General features: G+C 40.0%; 1 protein-coding gene across 1 annotated transcript in view; it reads left to right on the top strand.

Moving 5' to 3' along the window:
• The window catches only part of KLHL29 (kelch like family member 29), a 395,213-nt gene that overhangs the window by 150,137 nt on the left and 223,594 nt on the right, over positions 1-21,482 (top strand). The window lies entirely within an intron of this gene.

Consider the following 21,482-nt stretch of genomic DNA (forward strand, 5'->3'; position numbering starts at 1 on the left):
AACAGTGGGACTGTTACAACCAGGCTCTCTCGTTTGTACAAAAGTGCACGCTAAAATGGAAGAAAATGTTAGACCAAATAATTGAAATCACTAGTAAACCACTGATTTTTTTGTTGTTGTTCTAATATATAATCAGGGGAGGGGGTAACTTTTCCTTGAAAAAAAAAATTATTACTTTTAAATCTGCAAAGTACAAGTTATTATTCTAGTAGAAAGTTGGGGTTTCTTTGTGCATGCAAATTCAAATAGAACAGCTGGGGAATACAAAACCCTGGCAAATTGTAAAGGTGACCACGGTGTTAGCAAAGTGAGCCAGAAGCACTGCTGGTTTTCTTTTTATGATATTTAAATTTTCTTTCAACTTGGTTTCATTTTAATAACTGCAAGTGCCAAATGCAGCAGACACAGACAGGGGGAAAGGAGACAATAAAGTTATTTAAAGCCAAGAGCAAGCTGAAATTTTACTGCAGTACCATTATTATATTGATTTTATTTTTTCACACTGTAGAAAAACAAGGTCAATGCTCTAAAAGGAAATATTAGGCCAAAGTTTACGTTTTCTATGGTTTTAAGAATTTTCCATAGTGTCTTCAAATTATTTTCATATGAAAGAAGCCAGTCAGATTCTGATCAAAACGTATTTAGAGTTCTCCAGATGCTGTCCACAGATAGTTGCATTTCAATCGTGCTTTGTCTATAGAAGATTGATGCAATTTTGGAGCCAAAGCAGGCATTTTATTTATCATGACCTTTGTTCCTGGGTCTGCTTAGAGTCCAACTATTGTCTGAAGCTGATCAGCCTTTCTCCCAGATGTTCAAAACCATTTTGAAGCACAGCAGTGCCAGTAAACCATGTGTTTACTGGGGGAGAGGAAGCAGGAACTGCAAGTTAAATGCCTTTTGATCATATGCTCAATGTGAACTGTTTTCTAAATTACCTTATTAGGCAATTTGCTGATTACTTTCATTAGTAAGAATGTTTTGGTATGAATAGATCAAAAGCAATAAACAGGCAAGAATGGAGGTAGCATGGGACACTTTCTGTTCAGAGAACTGTTAATCAGCTGTGTAATCTCCCATAAAATTAATGTGCAAAAATGCCTACAGTCTTTGCCCCAGCCTCTTCTGCCAAAAATCAGCTGCACAGCTCTAAAAATTCAAAAATGCGTGTACTAAAGAAAAAACTTTGAAAGGGAAGGGAGGTAGGTAGGATCAACAGAGATGTAAGAGTATAGTGCATAGCAAGCTTCCAACTAATGATGTGGAACGGTGTCAAAAAAAACATCAGGTGCTCATACATACTCATGTTCACTCTTCCTGACTCTGTCCCTCTCCCTCACACACAGCTGATTTACACTTGTGGTTTGCAGTGTCCCCAGCCAATGCCTTTCTCTTGTGAAATCCAGCTAATGGTTAACCATAAAAAATTAGCTCTGTATAATGAGGAAATTGCAGGTCAGAAGAGTAAAGCGGTTGCGTGGTTTATTTAAAAACAGGAATATGCCAAGTTTTCTTGAGCTGTGGAGAGCTCACAGTCTACTGTCTGCAGCCATTTTGGGAGTGTTTTTATGGAGTACCAGCTCATGGAGGGCCACTGGCAACTTAAACTGAATATCTTAGTTTAATTTTCTGATCAGAAACAGGATATTAGATTGCCAAGTTGTAATCTTCTGCAGTCTGAACCTTCCTCAATGCTACGGCAGTTGTCATTAGACTCAATGACAAGCTGTTGCCCCACACAATTGGTGACATGGTGAATGAATAAAGTAATCGTGGTGTTTTGGAGCAATAAGATTGAAAACATTGTTCTTTTTCTATAATAGTCCAAGGATATGGATAAAGGCAGTGATGTGCCTCCAGGCTGAAGACAGAAAGGCCTCTTTGCTTCATCCAGTTACCAGTTTTGACTTTATTGTATCTTCCTGATCTGTTTTGAAGAGCACAAAAAAATGGAGGCCAACCCTTTGTTTTGTGTTCCTTCTATTTGATTATGCTCCCAGTTACAAGCTTATTTCATTTTTTTTATAAATCATTTATTCTGCCATCAGATTTCTGGTCACTGGTTCCTCTAGTTTCCCGCAGTGTACCAGTTTTAGTAGCCTCCAAAAGGACTGCGTATCTTTTTGTGTCCTGTCCAATTTCTCATTTGCCTTTGAAAATCTGGATACTAAAACCATATGCAACGTTTCAGCATCATACCGTTCCTTTGTACAGAGATAAAAGTGCTCCCTTCCTCTGTTCTTGTGTATACAGAGCTGATAATTGTTCCAGACTTTTTTGCTGAGATGCTAGAAGCACACATAGCATTTCCCGCATGGATTCTTACGCTGCTTCCAGAGAAACTGCTTTTGTGGGTATAGAATCATAGAATCACAAAATCACAGAATCATAGAATGTACACTCATATGTTCGTAGTACAGCTATAGTTCATAGAATCATATGACAGTCATATGGTTCAATCATATGATACAGTCATAGAATCACATCATAGAATCATAGAATGGCTTAGGTTGGAAGGCACCTTAAAGATCATACTGTTCCAATTCCCTTGACGTGGGCAGGGTTGCCACCCACCAGAAGAGGTTCCCCAGGGCCAGCACGGCCTTGATCACCTCCAGAGATGGGGCGTTCACAGCTTCTCTGGGCAGTGCCAGTACTTCACCACTCTCTGAGTAAAGAATTTTTGCCTAACTTCTAACCAAAACCTCCCCTCTTTCAATTTAAAACCATTCCCCCTTGTCCTGTCACTATCTGTCCACATAAAAAGTCAGTCTACCTCCTGTTTATAAGCTCCCCTCAAGCACTGGAAGGCTACAGTGAAGTCTCCCCAGAGCCTTCTGTTCTCCAAGATGAACAAGCCCAGCTCCCTCAACCTTTCTTCATAAGAGAGGTGATCACACCCTCTGATCATCTTCATGACCCTCCTCTGAATTCACGCTACATCTTTCTCATGTTGGGAGAATGGGCTGCCTTCCTTCTCCTACATGCATAGCTTTGCCATTTGTTGCGTGAAAACTCATCATTTCACATGAAAGCCTTATTCTTCTTACTTCCCACTCTTTTAATATTTTTTTATCCACAAATTTAGCATTGCTTTGCACATTTACTTCCAAATCTTGTTTGAAAAGTTGAATACCATTTAGCCTAATATCATTTCTTGTCTCATTTCCCATTGGCAGCTAATCGTTGAGAAAAAAATCTGTTTACCAGCTCTTAATTCATTGAACACCACTGTTGGGAAGTGCAAAGTCTTTAATCCAAAACACTGCACAGCGCTAAGTCAGTAGTTATTAAAAACACACACTCATGCCATTATTCTCCATTACATGTTATCAAGTAGAGTCATAATTTTATCAAGGACTGAAATGAAGTGATTTTGACAAGATCTCGGTCTTCTGATATCCGTATTGACAGGCTTTGGTGATATTCCTGTCCTTCAACTCCTGATTAACTGAATCATGAAACGACAAATTCAAGATGGAGGAAAAGCTTTGTTTTCTCTCTTGGTACTTGTCTGGACTATGAAACTGTCTCTATTGGGGATGGAATTGCTCAGGGAATTTATCGATAAATAGTTACCAGGAGCACTAGACTATACAATCTGTCTGAACCATTTGGTCTTTAAGTTATCATGGAAATGTATGTAAGATAAAAGACTTCACCCTGAATTATGAGATATGAATGAAAAAAAGCATTGGAAGGTAGAGGAAAACTTAGAATCATAGAATCATAGAATGGCCTGGGTTGAAAAGGACCTCAAGGATCATCGAGTCTCAACCCCCCTGGTAAGTGCAGGGTCGCCGACCACTAGACCAGGCTGCCCAGAGCCACATCCAGCCTTGCCTTGAATGCCTCCAGGGATGGGGCATCCACAGCCTCCTTGGGCAACCTGTTCCAGTGCGATCAAATTAAAAAACTTGATCAAATTAACTGTTGGAGAGAGGTGAAACCATCTTCAGCGGTAAGCTTAAGATATATAATGCCAGTGATGAGGGAGTTAGGCTTGGTCTGCGTTTTTATGCTTCAGGAAGAGCTTTTTACATCTTTCTGTGGAGGGCTTTGGAAGGATTTTATTACTAATTATTAATGTGTAGGAGAACTTTAGAACTAATTATACTTTGCAGACCTTTGAAATTTGTTCTCAAAGCGTACCTGTAATCTTCTTAGCACAGATGCTTTGGTACAAATCACACTTAGTGGATCTGCCACGTTTAAGTACTTAAGGATGTTTGGTCTGAGTTATTTAAACAAAAAAAAAAAAAAAAAAAAAAAACCTGTAGTTTCCTAAGCTTTATTTTTTGCTGAACAAAATAACGGTGATACTTTGCACTGCTGTGACCCATTTCATTGGAGGCTGCCAGCAGACATAAGAAAACCTATTTAAACCTCAGCAACGTATAAAAAATAATTTAATGCCTCACTTCCAGTATACCATCAGGGAAGCTGAGGCACTAGGAGGTTCTGGTCATTTTCTTCATTGGAGCTTCTTCCTCAAGCCTGAAGTAGTCAGTAAGAGAGAGTGCAGCTGTTAAGCTGCTGCATTTGCGCCAGTTCTTCGTGTCCTGAGCCCAGTCAGGTATGGTGATGGAGCTCAAATTTGGGTTTGTCCGTGTTTGTGAGGCATTGTTTGTTTTCCTGCAGTGAGGTTGGTTGTTGGTAGAAGGAAGCTATCAAAGAAATCCATGTAAGACTGCAGCACTGCTTAAGATATTGGCAACAAAACACTCTAAAATTCATTTAAGGATGCTGCCTGCCATTCCAAGTATGTTTTCTGTTCATCTCAACAGCACCTTCATTCTTTGTTGCTTTTCTGAATTACTTTGCGAGTTACTTGTACAATTTTCTCCATCAAAGCTCCTGTATCACAGCTTCAATTTAGAAGTGTTGTCATGGGCTGTAATTTGAAATTTTATTACCAAGAGATTTTTTGGTAATAGAACATTTACTTTTATCATCTCTGTATTATTTTTAAATGCCTGAAAAGATTGATACATCAACAGAATCCGTGCAGTACCAGGCAAGATCTATTTTTTTTTTTTCAACCTTAATTTAAAAAACCCTTTGCTTGGAACACAAATTGATTCTTAAGCCCCCACACACTTAATGATTTGTTATTCTCAAGGTTAAACCTATGACAAATCTTATAAAAATGCCAGTCTTTGGTTTTGATAAGATTTTCTCCAGCCTAGCTCAGAGATAACTATATAGTTTTAAGTCTTTAAATAGCATAACTGAGATGTGATCCTGGCTTCAGCACTCCCATAGCATTTAAGATGTGTGTGTTGTTGCTCCCATAGTTTTGATCCCACTGTGGTTAGCCACGCTTAGGATGTGGGAGAGAAGGCAGAGATGGTAAAACATTTGTTCACCTCTCTGGAAATCCAAGCAAGGAATGCAGGGGAAAAATCACCCCCACTGCTTTTGTCTCCGTGCATCACAGCAAGCAAATCGCATTGAAAAAATGCGTGGGGAGGGAAAAAAAATATATGTTAAAGGAAAAACAAGTCAGTACAGCTGAGGAATGCGTGGTAAAAAGGAATGAAGTGGAACAACACAAAGTAAAATGTTCCATGTTTCCTTTCTTTAAGGTCCAAAAAGCGTAGTTCCCTCCATGGCAGTCTGTCATATGCAGTCAGTTTGCTGTACATTGCAGAATTTATATTGTCTGTTCTCTTTCTCTCGCTTCTGAGGTGATGATTTGCTAAGCTGGTGTATGGCTTCCACAAATATTTAAAATATTGATTAAGCAGAGGAAAAATAAACATGAATTGTTTTTCAAGTTACGCCTTATGTTGTACATGACTAATTACATACAACAATTTGCTCTGCAATGGTAACTGAAATTTATGTACTCTTTTTATTATAAAACATAAGAGGCTTGCATAAAGAGAGAGATTATAAATATTGGAATACAACAGTTGCTAGAAAACAGTCAAAACATGCAGCGATGAAGTATATAGGATTTACTGTTCCAACTTCTCTGTGCAAAGCTACTCTACCAGTCCCTTGAGGGATTGTATTGATAGCTGGCGTATTTTTGCCACCGTTTCAGATAGTACTGTCAATTCTTTGATCTGGACATGATGCAACAGTGCAGACCAAATGCAGCAATGGCAAAAGCTGCGTTTCAGAACCACCTGATTCTTTTGGCAAATTACTGTGATCCTACACGAGGCTCTTCTACAGGAAGCTGTAATTTATGACAGAGTATTACCTGGATGTAGGAAATCAAAGCAGTGCCCTGAGTATATAACACAGAACGTTTTGTAACAGAAGACAAGGACGGGTCTTTCCTTGCACCGAAATCGCATTCTCCTGGTTCTCTACGTTTGAAAGTTCAGTAGGCTTTGCGTGATTCACCTTTTGGGGTGGCGTGCTATTTATTCAGAGTGCAGCTTCCAGACTGTGCCCCCTGAAAGGGGTCTGTAGGCAAGGAAAGACACCCAAAGCTCATGACATTGGTGGTAGTTGTGCACCATTGCACCAGCCTGCCAGGGTGAAAGTGCCAGAGTGCTCCCCCTGAAATTATTGCATTATCCTGCTGGTATCCCCAAATAATTTTGTCTGGTGCTTTTGAAAGATGAATGAGGTCTTTGTCAGGAAGAAGAGGAAGAAACACAGAGTCTTTATCCTTGACTCCCAGGGGACCTTTTTCTTGGCTAATTACAAATTAACCAGGAGGTTCCCTGGTTGGAACTCAATCATAACTTCTGTTCCGCAGATATGACAGTGAAACAAGTGCCAGGAGGTAACTGTGTTACCAAGGGTCAAGAAAGCATAAAGAGATCAGTGGTGGGTTCTAAAACTGGCATACTGAAGCCTTGATGTAGAGGAACCACTACTCTTTCAATAAGCAGAAGAGATACTTTGGGCAGTGTTCAAACTCCTCTACAGAAAGCTGATCTTAATAATCTTTGGCCATAGAGGGGGCTGTAATTGTGCTGATAATCTGTCACATCTTCTTATCATCCTATCTTAGTATTTCTTTTCATATATATTTTTGCATATTTTTGAATGGTGTGGAAATGGAAAAGCACAAAATACGGTTTTAGTTCGTCAACTTTTGTGGATACTTTACCAGACTGAAATTGATTGGGAAGCCCTGGAATGCTAATTAATCTGTAAAGTCATGAAAAGCTGTTTGTATTTTTTGAATTGCAATGTGTTTATCATCTGTTGAAAGAGCTGAGAGGTCTGGCCAGTTTCTAGTCCCCGTTCCATTCAGAGATGAAAGTCAGCATGTTTGAAACACTAATTGACATAGCCAAGAACTTACAAGGTCACAGACATGACGGCTTTGGATAAAGAAGAAGGAGTACTTCTAGGCTTTGGCACTTTGATCAAAAAGTATCTTAACTTCTAAAAGAGATAAATATTAGTAATAACAGTAATGTAAACAAAATGTATGTTGTCCAGGAGGAAGTGCTTGATTCTTCAAAATGATTTAGAGTTCTCTGTATTTTCTTATTTTTCTCATCTTTACATTCTTTTTGTATATGTTAAATGCAGATTATTCATTAAAAATCCAGCAGAATATATAGATCTGCCATTCAGGAGGCGCGTGCATTCCTCTGGAAAATTTGTTACAGCCTCCTGTTAGGCTAAAAAATCCTGCCCATGAGTTTCCATGCCTGTGATCTGATGCTGATTACTCCAGGTTTTATTGTCCAAGGAGCATTACTTCTGAAGGAGGGCAGGCTGTCTGCATTGTAGATGCATCAGATCCTGAGGTTGGTTGCTGTCATTTAGGAACATAGTGCTGTTGTCACTGTCAAACATAGCTACAAAAAGAATTTTATGAGGAGTCATTTGGCAGTTTCCTATTATTTTTGCTGTCAGTGGCTAACTTGGTCAGGTAGGCCCTGTAAATTATTTTGAAGACAGCTGGTTCTTTAAGTAATTTCTGATTTTGACATTGCATGAAGAGGGCAATGTCAGGGAAATCATTGAGGGAGGGAATGAGTAGATTAAAGGGTACGTTTGGTACAAGGGAGCCAAATGCAAACTGTTTGCAGAGGGCTTCAGAGGCAGTTGGGTGGGATGTCTCCAAACCATAATTTTTGTTAACAGTAATGTAAAAATAGTGGTCATTTTTTAAAACGTAATTTGACTGCATCTCGGAAGGAAAATAAACTGCCAAACAGAGAATGTTTTCATGATGGCATTGGTTTCCTTGAGTTACTGTTTCGTTTGGACTCTTCAATTCAGAACGCACTTGCAAAACAAGTGAACTAAGTGAACAGGAAGGAGGGAAGAAATAGAGAGAGAAGGAAAGAAGGAAAGAAATAATTGTTCAGAGCTTCACCTCTCCCTGAATTCCTGCCTGACACCACAGTTTGGCCCTGGGAGTAATAAACAGTGCATTAACCTCTGCTCCCTGGCTCCTTGTGCTGCTGTACATCACACCTGCAAACACTGGCCACAGGCTGATGCTCTCAGGGCACACCAGGAAGCTCTGATCGCTCCAAATTGATGTTAAAGCAGCGCCACTGCCCACTCTACAGTCCTCAGAATTCTCTTGGAAAGAGTGCCCGGGACCACGAGAATCTTGTGATATGATAGGATGAAATGTAGGCAGCCTGTGCTGTTTCACACTGTCAAAATAGTGCCAGGAATCACATTACAGTAGCAGTGCTGAGCTGCTCTTCATCCCATCCCAACAATGCACACAAGGTGCAGATAGCTTCTGCATAACTGGAAGTGCAATGACTCACTATCTTGTGAGTGGGCAAAACAGTGGCTCATTGCCAATGCCTGCAGAGCACTGTAGGGGAGACCACAAAAGGAATTCCTCACCCTTTTTCCTAACTCCAGTTTCTCCCTCTAGAAGAAGCTCTGATGGAGATTTGTAATCAACCATTACTTTGAAAAGTAGCATGTAGAAGAAGGATAAGCTTGCAAGTACTTGCAAGTCCTTCTGGGGGATTTTCTCTTGGAATTTAAAGCTTCACTAATTGTCCACATGTTGGTTAACCTGCGGTAACTGTTCTTGGATGAGACGGATGCTTTTCAGCAAACAAAATGTATATTTTACTTTGGTTTAGAGTAACTGACTGTTCTGGAATTCTCCCCAAAGTCCATCTGCCTCTTCTGTTTTGGTTGTTCTGTGCTGCTGTCAAGCTGAAATATATGTGGTTGCTACCCATTACAATTTAGCATCTCCAAGCTGATTCACTTTGGAAGACAAAGCCTGAAGAAGTTCTGCTGAGAAAAATATGTTGTCTGTAAAGTGGTGTTTGTATGTAAAATGATATGCACCCACTGTATAAATAATGAATAATAGCTAGTAATAAATTCTTCATATTGTAGCGTTATTTCTTACTGCCTATGATCCCAGGTCTTTTATGGTAATCCTGAAACAAAGCGCTGAGAAGTGTGTGAATAATATTTACTACTGCTAAGTTGTTACACAAACATGTCAAGAAAGAGAAGCTTTTTTGACTGTATAATTTGAATGTTTAAGACTATATACTGTTTATATGATAATATTATATATAATTAAAGTTATTTCTTCATCCCAAAGAAATGTAGTGTGTTACAAAAAGTCCATGTGTTCAAAACCACTGAGGTAATGCTTCAAGGTACATTCGCAAGCTGGCAAGTGGAATGCCCCTAAAAAGCAGTGCTGGGCATATTTTAACCACGTGTTCCCCTGCAAATCCATATTCTTTTTAAGAAGTGACAGTCTTTGTACAGTCAGCAGCATTGTACAACAAGATACCACAGTGCCCCCAGAATGATCTAGTTGCTCGGCCTCCTAGCGGCTTGGTAATTGCTCAGGTGGTGTATGGGAGCCAAACAGAAACAACCGGAGGCCATCCTACGTGACCAGGGAAATCCGGACTGAGCTCAAATGAACAATGAATACGTATGGGAGCAGGAAGAATCAAGGAATACTGATAGTGACAGATGAGCTGATGCCATTTTGAAGCCACTCACAGTCATCCTTGAGAAGCCATGGCAGCCAGGGAATTTTCTGAGGATAAGAAAAGGAAATGGTCATGGTGTTCTCCAAAGAGGGCAAGAAGAGAAAGATCCTGGAAACTATCAGTTTGTCAGCCCAACCTCAGTGTCTTAGAAGATTGTATAGCACACCTTTCTAAAACATGTCCAGCTATATGAAAGACCAGAAGGTGACTGCAAGCAAAGAAGGGCAAATCGTAACTATCCAACCTGATGATGATCTTCCTTGGTAGGTTCGCAGACAAGACTTGTAGCTGGGATGAAATATTCCCATGCACCTGCACAAACTGAGCAGAAAATGAGTAGAAAGCAGCTTTGCAGAAAAGGACCTGCAGGTCCTTCTTTAGAGTAAATTTAAAATGAGTTAGCAGTGCAGTGAAGGCCTACCAAGTAATGGGATATACTAGCGAGACAATAGCCACCAGTTCAAACTCTTGTCAATTCTGTGACTACCTCTCAAGCACCATGTCCAGTTTTGGGCTCCCATGTGCAAGCCAGACACTGACCTACTGGAGCAAGTGCAGTGAAGAGTCACCAAAATGATGGGGGACCAGAGCTCAAGATGTGGGAGAAGCTGAGAGCTGAGTCTGATGAGCAGGGAAAAGACTCATTGGCATGGAGGGTAGGACTCCTCCCTATGCCTACCTAAGGCACAGTATAAAGACGCAAGTAGATTCCTCCTGGTGAAAGAAAGAGGAGCAATGAGCACAAATTGTACCAAAGACAATTTGGATTGCATATAAGGGAACAAAACTCAATGCAGGGTCCAAAACTGGAGCAACGGCCAAGAATGGCTGCAAGTTCTCCACCCTTGGAAACACACTGTAAGTTCAGCTAGACATGAGCAGGAGCACACTGATTACATCAAAGATGGCCTTGTTTTGAGGAGGACTGGACTAGTTTATCTGCAGAGGTCCCTTCTAAGCAAAAGCATTATATAATGCAATCCTGACACAGTTCTAGAATTGAACCATCACTAAACATACTTCACAAGCAGAGGTATTGTCAGTTTGCTTTAAAACAATTCCCAGAATCCTCCTCAGCTGATAAATACTAAATCCTTGAATTTATTTTAGCTCTTCTGAGCCTAACTCCTATCTTGGCATAGTCATCACAGTTTTGTTTTTGAACAGCTTGTTTCCTTTCGAATTTCTACCTCATGCTGGGATGGGGTATGACTGAATAATTTATCTTCCTTTTCCTCAAAAGCGAAGCAATAGTTATACTCCACATAGATTCACAACATTTTTCTGCTTCTAAGCTTCTATTAATTATCTTTATCATCCCTGCTTTTAAAGGTCTAGCATTTATCTTTGCAAAGTTCTTTAAGTTGGATGATGGAGGAAAATTTGTGTATTAAATCCCATTCTTGCTCATGAAGCTTTAAACTCCATGTGATAAACCTTTTTTCCACTGCTTGCAATAATTCTTCTGGCAGTTTTCTTGTGACCAAAGTGTCTGATGCGTAGAACTGATGGCTTTTAAGGTCATTACGCACATACGTAGTTATCTCAGATGTGCTACTTCTTTGATTAAGACATATACATAGTGACAATTTTAAAAGCACAGATATTTTCCTTGCCACTTGCAAAGTTGCTGGTCAGCTACCTAGAAACATGACCTGCTTAACAATAATACGTAGCTCAGGGACAGGGAAGGATAATGTCATTTCAGTGGTTTTAGATTTCATCTATGCTCGGGATTTTACAGCTGTTTCAGGAAAAAAAATGGCCAAGCCTTTTAAGAGATTTGTCTTCATTTCCATCTTCACATTTTTTTGAGTTTTTGTCTAAGTTGCCATTGTTTCATCACTGCTTGCTTTGTAAAGGTTCAGGGCAACAAAAGCACAGTGTCAGTGCTCTGCAAATATTGGGGCATCCTCAATTGAGATGAACCAAGTGGAGTGGAGTGGAGGGGGGAGATTTTAAAATAACCGGAGGTAAAGGAGTAGAGCAAAACACTTCATTTTGCGTTCCTCCTCTGTTTCCTGTGAGCCACATTGTTATTCATGTTGTGCTGGGTGGTTGTCCTGTACAATGGGGCAACAAGGGCCATGATGGAAGAGGAGCAGAGGCTGAGGGCTAGGTTTACTCAGCCTGGAAAAGAGAAGGCTGAGGGGGGTGTGATTGTTCTTATCAGCTTCCTAGTTGTTGGTAATAGAGAAGACACTGCTGCTCAGAGCAGTAAGGCAAATTGAGGAGACTGAGGAGAGGGCTTACTGCAGCCAACAGCTCTCATGCAGGTGTTGATCTCTGCTCTCTGTAACAGCAATAGGACCTGAGGAAATGGCATGAAGCTGTGTCAGGAAAGGGGCAGGTTGGATATTAAGAAAAGGTCTTCACCAGAGAGTGGTTGGGCATTGGAACAGGCCCCCCAGGGCAGTGGTCATGGCACCAAGCCTGGTAGAGTTCAAGGAGCATTTGGACAATGCTCTGAGACATAGGGCTTGAACTTTGGGTGGTCCTCTGTAGAGCCAGGAAATGGACTGGTTGATCTTTGTGAGTCCCTTCCAACTCAGGATATTCTATGATTCTATGAAAAAGCAATGCAAACAAATGACAGCAAAGGAAATTCTGTTTTGAAAGAAAGAAAAAATAGTTTGCACAGAGAGTAGTCAAACAGTGGCACAGGTGCCCAGAGAGGTTGTTGAATGCCCTGGAGGTGTACAAAACTAAAGTGGATAAGACCCTGAGCGAGCCAGTGTAGTGTTAGCCAGCTCTGAACAGGAATTATACATGGTGGCCTCCAAGGCTTCCTTCCAACAAGACAAGATATTCTTTGCTAGGGGAAGCCTGTAAACAGATACGGAGAGGAGTCTTTGAGAAAAGTTGGTCTAGTCTCTTCTAAAAGCTTTCTTTCAAAGAACGAATGTCTATGGTTTGTGGCACCTGCCATAGAAATTATCTCGTCCCTGGCAGTTAGTTTGCAAAAGCCAGTCTTTCTTATATGGCCTCTTGATCCGTTGACAAGGAAGCAGATTTGGTCTGCAGCAAAACCTTTGGGCCATTCTTTTGATACAAAACCAAGAAGGTGGCTCAAAAGTGAGATAGGGCAACTGCAACACCTGCTGCACTGCAGTTGAACACTGTGTCTTTTTGCATCCACCTCTTGGAACTAGGAGATTAAACGCAGACATTCAGCAGTACTGCAAAGTTCGTGGACCAATCCATGCTTTCCTTCATTTTTTTTTACCTTTCTACTTCACTCTTGATGTCTTTCTCCTCCTCCATTTTATATCAGACATTTTATTTAAATTTTTCTGACATTTCCCACAGCATATCTGTAGTTACTGCATGCACCATAGCTTGCTGGCAGCTCCAACTGAAGCACTGGTGAAAAACGAGGCGTGCTTGATGCTTACCACAACTATTTTGACCTTCTGCTGCTTTAACAAATGCAGCACCTCTGAGAAAATAAGACTGACTGGAAAATAAAACGTGGGGAAAAGAAAAAAAGAAGGAAAGGAATCATGAAAATGCATACAGATTTTTTATTTGGTCAGATACTCCTTTTTATGTGTCTGTTTTCCAGTGAGCTCTGCTCACAATACAACTACATTTGGCAAGGTCAATAATAGATGATTAAGCAGTGCCAGAGCATGGGTCCAAGAGCTGGAACGTGACCATCTATACCATTAAATTGTTAGCACAGGCTCTGCCGTGCTTTTGGCTTGGGCCAGCCAGCCCTGTCATAAATGATACTCAGGCATGGTTTGGGGATTAGCAAGGGCCAGGAGCCATTCTCAATCAGCAGTTTGGATATAGCCACCCTATTTTGGAAGATAAAGGTATATAATCCTGTGAGTATGGCTATGCCATATCTTTTGGCCTCAGAACCCTATAACAGGTCCTGGCCCTGTTTACTTTTCTAGTCGCTGCGAAGGCTTTGTGCTGGAGACAAGAGACTGCTTACTTGACTCTGCTGTTCCATACTTACTAAGTTATATCCAAACAATAAGAAATACGGGCATATCTCTACTTAATCTGTTCTTTTAACCAGCTAGTAGCTGTGCACTAACATGGAATGGTTTGTCCCTGTTGTAATTGTCATGGCAACTGAAATGGTTTGTGAAACCAATCTCTCATTATAAATACATAGGTTGCTCCAAATGTAATGCCTCCTATTCATTTCCATACAAACGACAACAGATACAAAGAGCACAATAATACTGTTTGACAGAGAAAATTCTCAGCTACAAGACACTATTTTTCAGCATAGTCATCACCACTAGCTATGCATTTTTTCCACATGGAGTAATTCAGAGACACTCCTTTTCTTCATAAGCATTTCCATATCAGATGCCATTTTGTCATACTGCCCCTCTGCTGCCACCTGTCACATGGCAGCAGAATTTTATGGAACACTGGCAGGAAAGTTCAACTTCTACCACCATACCACCAACATTCACCTCTGACCTCGTGGGCTGACATAATGAAATAGGAGGCATTAATTTCAGAGCAGCCATCACTGAAGTATATAGTCTAAGGGAGTCTAGAAATGTATTTTCTAGGGAACTGTTGCAGCAATTTTTAAGAAATCTTTGTCATGGACTTGCAAAGCGACCACCTACTGGTGGTAAATTTAGTCTCTGTATCAGAATGAAGAATATGTTATGCAGATGTTCCCGGTGGCAGGGAATTATTTTTATGTTTTCTTTTGGATCTGAAAATAAGAGATTGTGTTAGATACTGGATGGATGTTGGCATACAGCTAGTATGAAATATCATGTTATCCATTAAGTGTTGAAGTAGAAACACCTCTCACTACCTGCAGAACTGATTTTTTACTTTCTAGACTGTCTGATCTCTTTCTCTCTCACCACAGCATTGAATAGAAAATAATACTGCTTTCTGCCAGTGAAGGCCCAATAAGCCTGTGATAGCTGCCAGGACTGGGGAAATTCCAAGAGTATGGTTATATCTTTTTGTCCTGCCCAGTTTTCATCTGCACAGTCCCATTTCCTGCTGCTGGAAGTACAATTACCTGCACATTCTGATTTTTTCCAAATGCTATTAACAGAAGTTGGCTTATTTCATGACTGTAAAGCTGCAAATTGCCTTGATGATGCACCCATGTAGCACTGCAAGAAAACAAGACTGAGGTGTTGCTTTTCCTTCCTGGAAGTGTTTAAGACCAGATTGTATGGGCAGTCTGATCTAGTACTTAATCTAGCAGCTGGTGATATTGCCTGTGGCAGGGGGGTTGGAACTTGATGATCCTTGAGGTCCCTTCCAACCCAAGCCATTCTATGATTCCGCGATTCTATGATTTTAGATCATCCAGCAAAGTAAAATCACACATACCTGCTTGCACATGCTACAGCCTTTGCAAACAACATTGTAGTAGCATGGTTAATCATAGAATCATATTATGGTTTGGGTTGGAAGGGACTTCTAAGATCATCTAGTTCCAATCCCCCTGCTATAGGCAGGGACACCTCCTGCTAGACCAGGTTGCTGAAAGCCCCATCCAGCCTGGCCTTGAAAATGTGTGTCTCCATGCTGGATGGTTTTGGCTTTGATTTTCAGTCAGTGCTGACAACATAATAGACATTTCAGTGCCAAATACTTTATCCAAAGCATTTATCACAAAGTATGTCCAATGGTCCATTTGTGATAGAGTTTGGATAGAAATCCATGAACATATGTCGTACATGGTAGCCTTCCCCTCACAACAGGCTATCAAAACAAAGCCCAGTGTGTCTCACCTGTGGTGTTATTTCTTGAATAGCTCTGGTGACTTGTTTTCCTCATCCTGTCAACCATAAAATCTGCCAAATTTACCATGGATTTGTAGAAGAGCAGTTTACGAGTCTGTGTGATGAACAGCTCAGGGGTTAATAGTGGGTGTTTTGCCTGTTGGGTTCAGTCAAATGTAACACTATTAACACGAGGTAGTTGTTCAGTGCTGTTGAAAATTAGCTTCTGTTTCTCATCCCTTTTCCCTTTGTATTTCTGCTTCATTGTGTTCAGTGCCCTGACTGTTCACTTTTCCTTTGGAGGTGACTGTTCTTGGACAGAATAAAAGTGCAGAGACGGAGTGGTGTGAAAATGTGCGTACCGCTGCTGAAAGCCTTTTACAAGAGCTAGACTGCTTGGAGAAAGAAAGAAAGAAAGACATGCAGTTGCAGGAAGCAAATCTAAATAAGCTCCCACTCCACCTTTTTCAATTTACTGGAGGAAATATCTTTTTTCATATCATTTGACTTTTTGATTGTTAGATCAAATTGAGCCAGTTGGAATGAGACTCAGTGATCAGAAGAGAAGTCCTGAAAACCTCTGTTTAGCTGCTCTCTGGTCTCTGTGCAATTGGTTTGCTTAAATTCGCTGTAATAACCTTTTAAGAGTCATGTACCCATTCTTCACTGAGGACCCTGCTGTGCATTGTGATTATGTTATCTGTTGCCTCCCTGAATCTTTAACACGATCAAAGTGTTGTGTTGTGGAGCTTGGGTTTTTTTGTTTTGTTTTGTTTTCTTTTCTTTCTCTAGGTCTTTTTTTTTTTTTTCCTCTACAAGGTTTTACTTCCAAAATATAAACATACATTGCTTGGTATCTATTACTCTCCATGTCAGTCCTTCTTTTTTTTTTCCCCTCCTTTCCTCTTCAAAGTTCCTGCTTAGTAAGTATTGAACAATCATGCTGAGTAGCTCTGATAATTAGGTAATTTGAATTCGGGGATGGATGTTAGATGTTAAGTCGCGGGATGGAAGCTGGTTACGTTGGAAGGCAATGTATTCTGTCTCTGGGTAGGAGAAAGTGAAATGCCCTTTATATCTGCACCACTCACCAGCAAACCAAGGATATGGCATAGAACATCAATGCAATTGCATGGCCTTGTTCACCCTCATTCTCAGGGAAAGCAGCAGATGTTTACAGTGAATATAGTGAAGTGCAAATGGGTAAAATAATGAACTGAAGTGGCAGCTTAATGGAATTATTAATGGGATTTGTGTTCAAATAGTGAACAAGGATTGATTTTTATTAACATAGGTTTTACACATGTAAACTTATGCAAAAGATTATAGCATACTTCTCTGGTGGAGTGTTTATAGAGTACACTGTATGTGCAGGGTTCTCCAAACTTCTTTAAATATTGCCCTTTCTCCCACTTATCTCCTGGTGCTGCTCAGTGTGTCGCACTCCATATAAATCTGTATAATACACCCAGAGATTTAACTGAACAGCAATGAAACCTTGAAATTAAAACTGAAGCAGTAGGTGTTCAGTGGGAGTTTGGTGTTTGCTTGTTCATTCTCACCAGAAAAAAAGGTGGGAACATGATGGATAGCTCAAAATGCTAAAGTGCAGCTATATGTGAGCTGGAAGGCCTCTGCTAGAAGTGGCTATATACCTACAAGGTGGTGGCGAAGACATCATAATTATGAGCTGACATTTAAAGAAATGTCAGAAGCATTCAAACAAACCCCTGCTCAGCTTCCACCCATGTATCTTTTTGTGTCCCCAGTCCTGCCATCTGTTATCCCAAGGACTCCAGTTTTGATTACCTTTTTGTTTGCTTTTCTGATAAATGTTTTGTTTATCCTCTGTGCCTGGCATATGCTTCCAGAGATTGTTTGCAAGCCCCTTACCCTCTCTGTACGTGGATTTCTCCTAAAGAACTATTTACTGCCATGATGCTGGCCAAAACTAATCCTCGTGATTATGGATGGGCTGAGTATTTCAGCGTTCCATATTTGGGAGTGTACTTTGCCAAATACCTATTTGGAGTATGTGTACAAAAATACATATGGTGTTGTTCAGCATTGTTGCCTGTCATCTACTTACTTGCTCTTGGGTTATTTTCTTCACATATTGTTTTCTTGACATTTGTGAATGTGAGCTCTTAAGGGCAGGGAACATGTCATTCTTGGCATTTGGGAAGTTCTTCATTCCATTTAACAGATTTATATTGCTACATGTGTTCTGAAAATCGAAGAAGAGTGTCTTTGCCTTTATGCCCTGGTGCAGCAAGGTCTACGTAAAGTTCACTGGCGACCATTAAGAAAGACTTCTTCCAAAGCTCTACTGGCATTATTGGTAACGTTTAAGTGTGTTTTATTCTGCTAATCCTATCTCCAGCCATAAAACACGAGAATAGTCACAGTAGGTGAGATTATGCCTTCATACAGCTCAATATTCTGCCTCCACTGGGTGATTTACAGCATATGTATATACGCCTGTATATATACTTTTCCCTTGCCGCAGCCTGCAGCTTGTACCTTTGTCTTCCAATCACCCAGTAAAATGTGAAGTATATGTTTGTCTTCAAGCATGCAAATAACCCTGTTGACCTCAAGATGGCTATTCTCATGCCTGTGGTTTAGTTTTAAATCATTTGGATGGATTGAGGCTTTCCTCTTGGAGTAATAATCATGGCAGTAGCTGCTGGTGATCAAAATGAAAGAAGCTGTGTGAGGAAGTGTGTTTGAGTGTACTTGGTCCTTCAGAGCTGTTGTCATTCGTGAGAGTGAGTTCTTCAGATGCACCTCAGTAATCAGAGGCACACAAGTTGTCCACCCTTCTTGGATTACCTGCCACAAATGGCTGAGTAATTTCCAGCTGGGTAGAGGAGAAAAAGGAGATGATCCTGCCCTGATCAAGCCTTGACTTGCGGCTTGGAAGCCATAGCAAGACACCTACATAGATACTGACATTTTAACAACCATGAATGTGCGTGTAAATTATGGCTGATGATTCTGTGGTTGTAAAATCAAGCTCACATGCATAGTGCTGTAGCAAGGCTAATCGTCAATGCCTACTGGCACTTACTGTTTCTGAAAAAAATGCTGACCATGTGATTTTTGTTGTAGAATCATGTTAGTCCTGGGGTAGATAATATTGGGTAAAATATATTGTACCCATAATTCATATTAATGGAAATGCAATAATGGCAACCTGTCATCCACAGAGATTAGAAATGAGTCCAAATGTTGTGCTATAAAAGCATTAAAAAGGCATTATGAATTAGAATCTATTGCACCATGTTTTCCTCATTATAAATAATGGAAGGAAAAACTAGACCTTGAAGTTTTTGGATTGTCCATTTTAAGAGAAGCCAGCAATTACTTTCTAGAGCTGACTGTGCACCATTGATCTGACTTATGGATTTCATAAATGCAGTAGTCTGTTAATTTAATAAACTTACTCAATCTGTTTTTAAACAGAGTACAGAACTTTGAAAAATGATTTCCTTTCAAACTAAAATTAACTCTTATGGCTTTTAAACATTAGACTGTGATATTTGCTTCCAGTTTTTCATTAAAATACCTTCTGGTTTCACATTTTTTCTGGGACGGGCTAAATGCTTGCAGCTCATGTTTTATCATATTAAATACCCATATTTCACTTATGCTAATTTGGCATAAAGTTATGAATTGGAGTTCTTAGACAGACCTTCATTTGGTTCCGCATTGTCAGTAAATTTTACAGCTGCCTCCAAAGTTTAGCATTGCCAAAAGCTTAGATGCAGTTGTTCGATAATCTAGGTCTTGTCATATAATGGGCAGAATATTGATGCACTAGATATGACCTCTTATCTCAGTAGTTTATATGTGAGGCTGCACATTCTTGGGAGAAAAACTTATGAAGTTTTCAACAAATCTGCGGAAAACTGAGTAAAGAGAGAATTCCTTCTCAAATTAATTTGTGCTCTGCATAATGAGGTTTCATTATTACTGTCTTAGTCTATTTTAGCTTTTCTGACCACAGCAGATCATAAAACAATGCATCTGCTCTTGAAATCTGGCAGCTTTTTCAAATCTATGACATACCTGTTGGACTTAAATCTATTGTACTTGAGGTGTACAGAAGTAAAGCAGTGTGATGGCAAATTTTGTCAACCTAATTTCTGGATTTGGTGATATAAACATCCCCTAATCTCTAAGGAATCTTGCCATCAGAATTATTTCTGTATTACTCTGGAAACATACCTACTCTGTTGAAGCACACATATATAATTAAGGACAAAAGTCTTCCATGTTAAATAAATTCTGAACTTTTACACAGTATAGATCCATCCTTCCTTCCCTACGCCAATCTATGCAAAATGTATTGTATCATGAATTGGCATTGACAGGGTAACTGTAGGATATTTGGTCAGATGCCAGGTTTAATTCATTTGTTATCAAGACCAAGAAATGAATGTGACAGTGACAGTAATAATTATCTTCTTCTGTAAAGAAATGAAATACAAGCTCACACTTTTTGGTTAAAAGGGAGATAAGGGAGAGTGAGGCAATTATATCTATCATACACTTCTGACCTGTGTTTTTATCGTTCTTGACAAGCTTAGAAAGCATGATGGTACATCTTGGCCAAAGAACACCTAAATTCAAATGAAATAACTTCCAACTGGTACTATATTTATGTAGCGGGCTGATAAATTGGTTTTTCAGAAATGAGCTCCATTGCATTTTTTAATAATGTTAATGGGCTGAGACAGACAATGGTGTGTTGTCTGCGTAGTGTATTCTGAATACCAAATAAAATTCCCTCAATCATACTTAATACTATAAGTTTGGAGATTCAGGAAGGAAATGAAAAATCAATGGCATTTGCAGCACAATATGATATTGGAACAACAAGATTCAGGAAAAGTAGCTGGGGACTGGCTATGAGGACTCGAGCTAGCTACTCTTTGCTTCACGATTCCCACTATTTTTTTCTCCTTCCAACTCCTGGAGATACCGGACTAAGATTATTTAATTTTCTTTATTTTGGTTCTCTTGGATTCCTTGAACAGCATTTATGAACTATTTGAACATGGACACCTTTGAAATTTGAGGTCCATTTCTTGCTGATATTCAGACAGTTTGTTGGGGTTCCATCCAGGAAAGTCCTTTGAAAGAGCTTGACTCTAGAGAGGAGTGAGTTGACATAAGCATCTGTGTTTTGAAAGATTGACTTGAAAAAGAAGCAAGTTTCATCTTGGCAAAGGGCAGGACCATGGCCACACAGTTTTAGATATTAATCTGTCAGAATATCTAAGTACACTTACAGACTTTCAAACCTAAATTAACTAAAACTAACTGGAGATTCTTCATGAAAAGTGAAAGTTTGCAGCAAGTCTGTGATTTGTCCTCATATAGGGAGATATAATGATGTCAGGCCAATGGCAAAGAGGCAGTGCTCCATGCTGTTCACTGCTACTGAAGCTGAGCCTGTCAGTCCTTGACCAAACTGAGAAGTTGACAGTGTCATCAAGAACAAGCCGTAAAGGCCTGGCCAAGAGACTACCTACGTCAGTCATCAGAAGGGCTGAGCTCATGGACTATGTCTTGTGGTAGGAACAAAAAAAACACACTGAGCAAGCATTTCCCTTGAAAAGCAATCTTCCTGAAGACAGCAGTCTTTCTGCTGTTCATTGGGCCATTCTGCACATCTGCATCCTCTCTCCTGATCCTGACAAAATGTTCCTCCTCTCTGCCCAGTTTTCTCCTGATTCATCAATTCTTGCAACTGTTTTCTTAATGAGAAAAGAAAGAAGGGAAGGGAAGGGAAGGGAAGGGAAGGGAAGGG

Source organism: Numida meleagris, chromosome 3 (genome assembly GCF_002078875.1).
Source record: "Numida meleagris isolate 19003 breed g44 Domestic line chromosome 3, NumMel1.0, whole genome shotgun sequence".
Lineage (NCBI taxonomy): Eukaryota > Metazoa > Chordata > Aves > Galliformes > Numididae > Numida > Numida meleagris.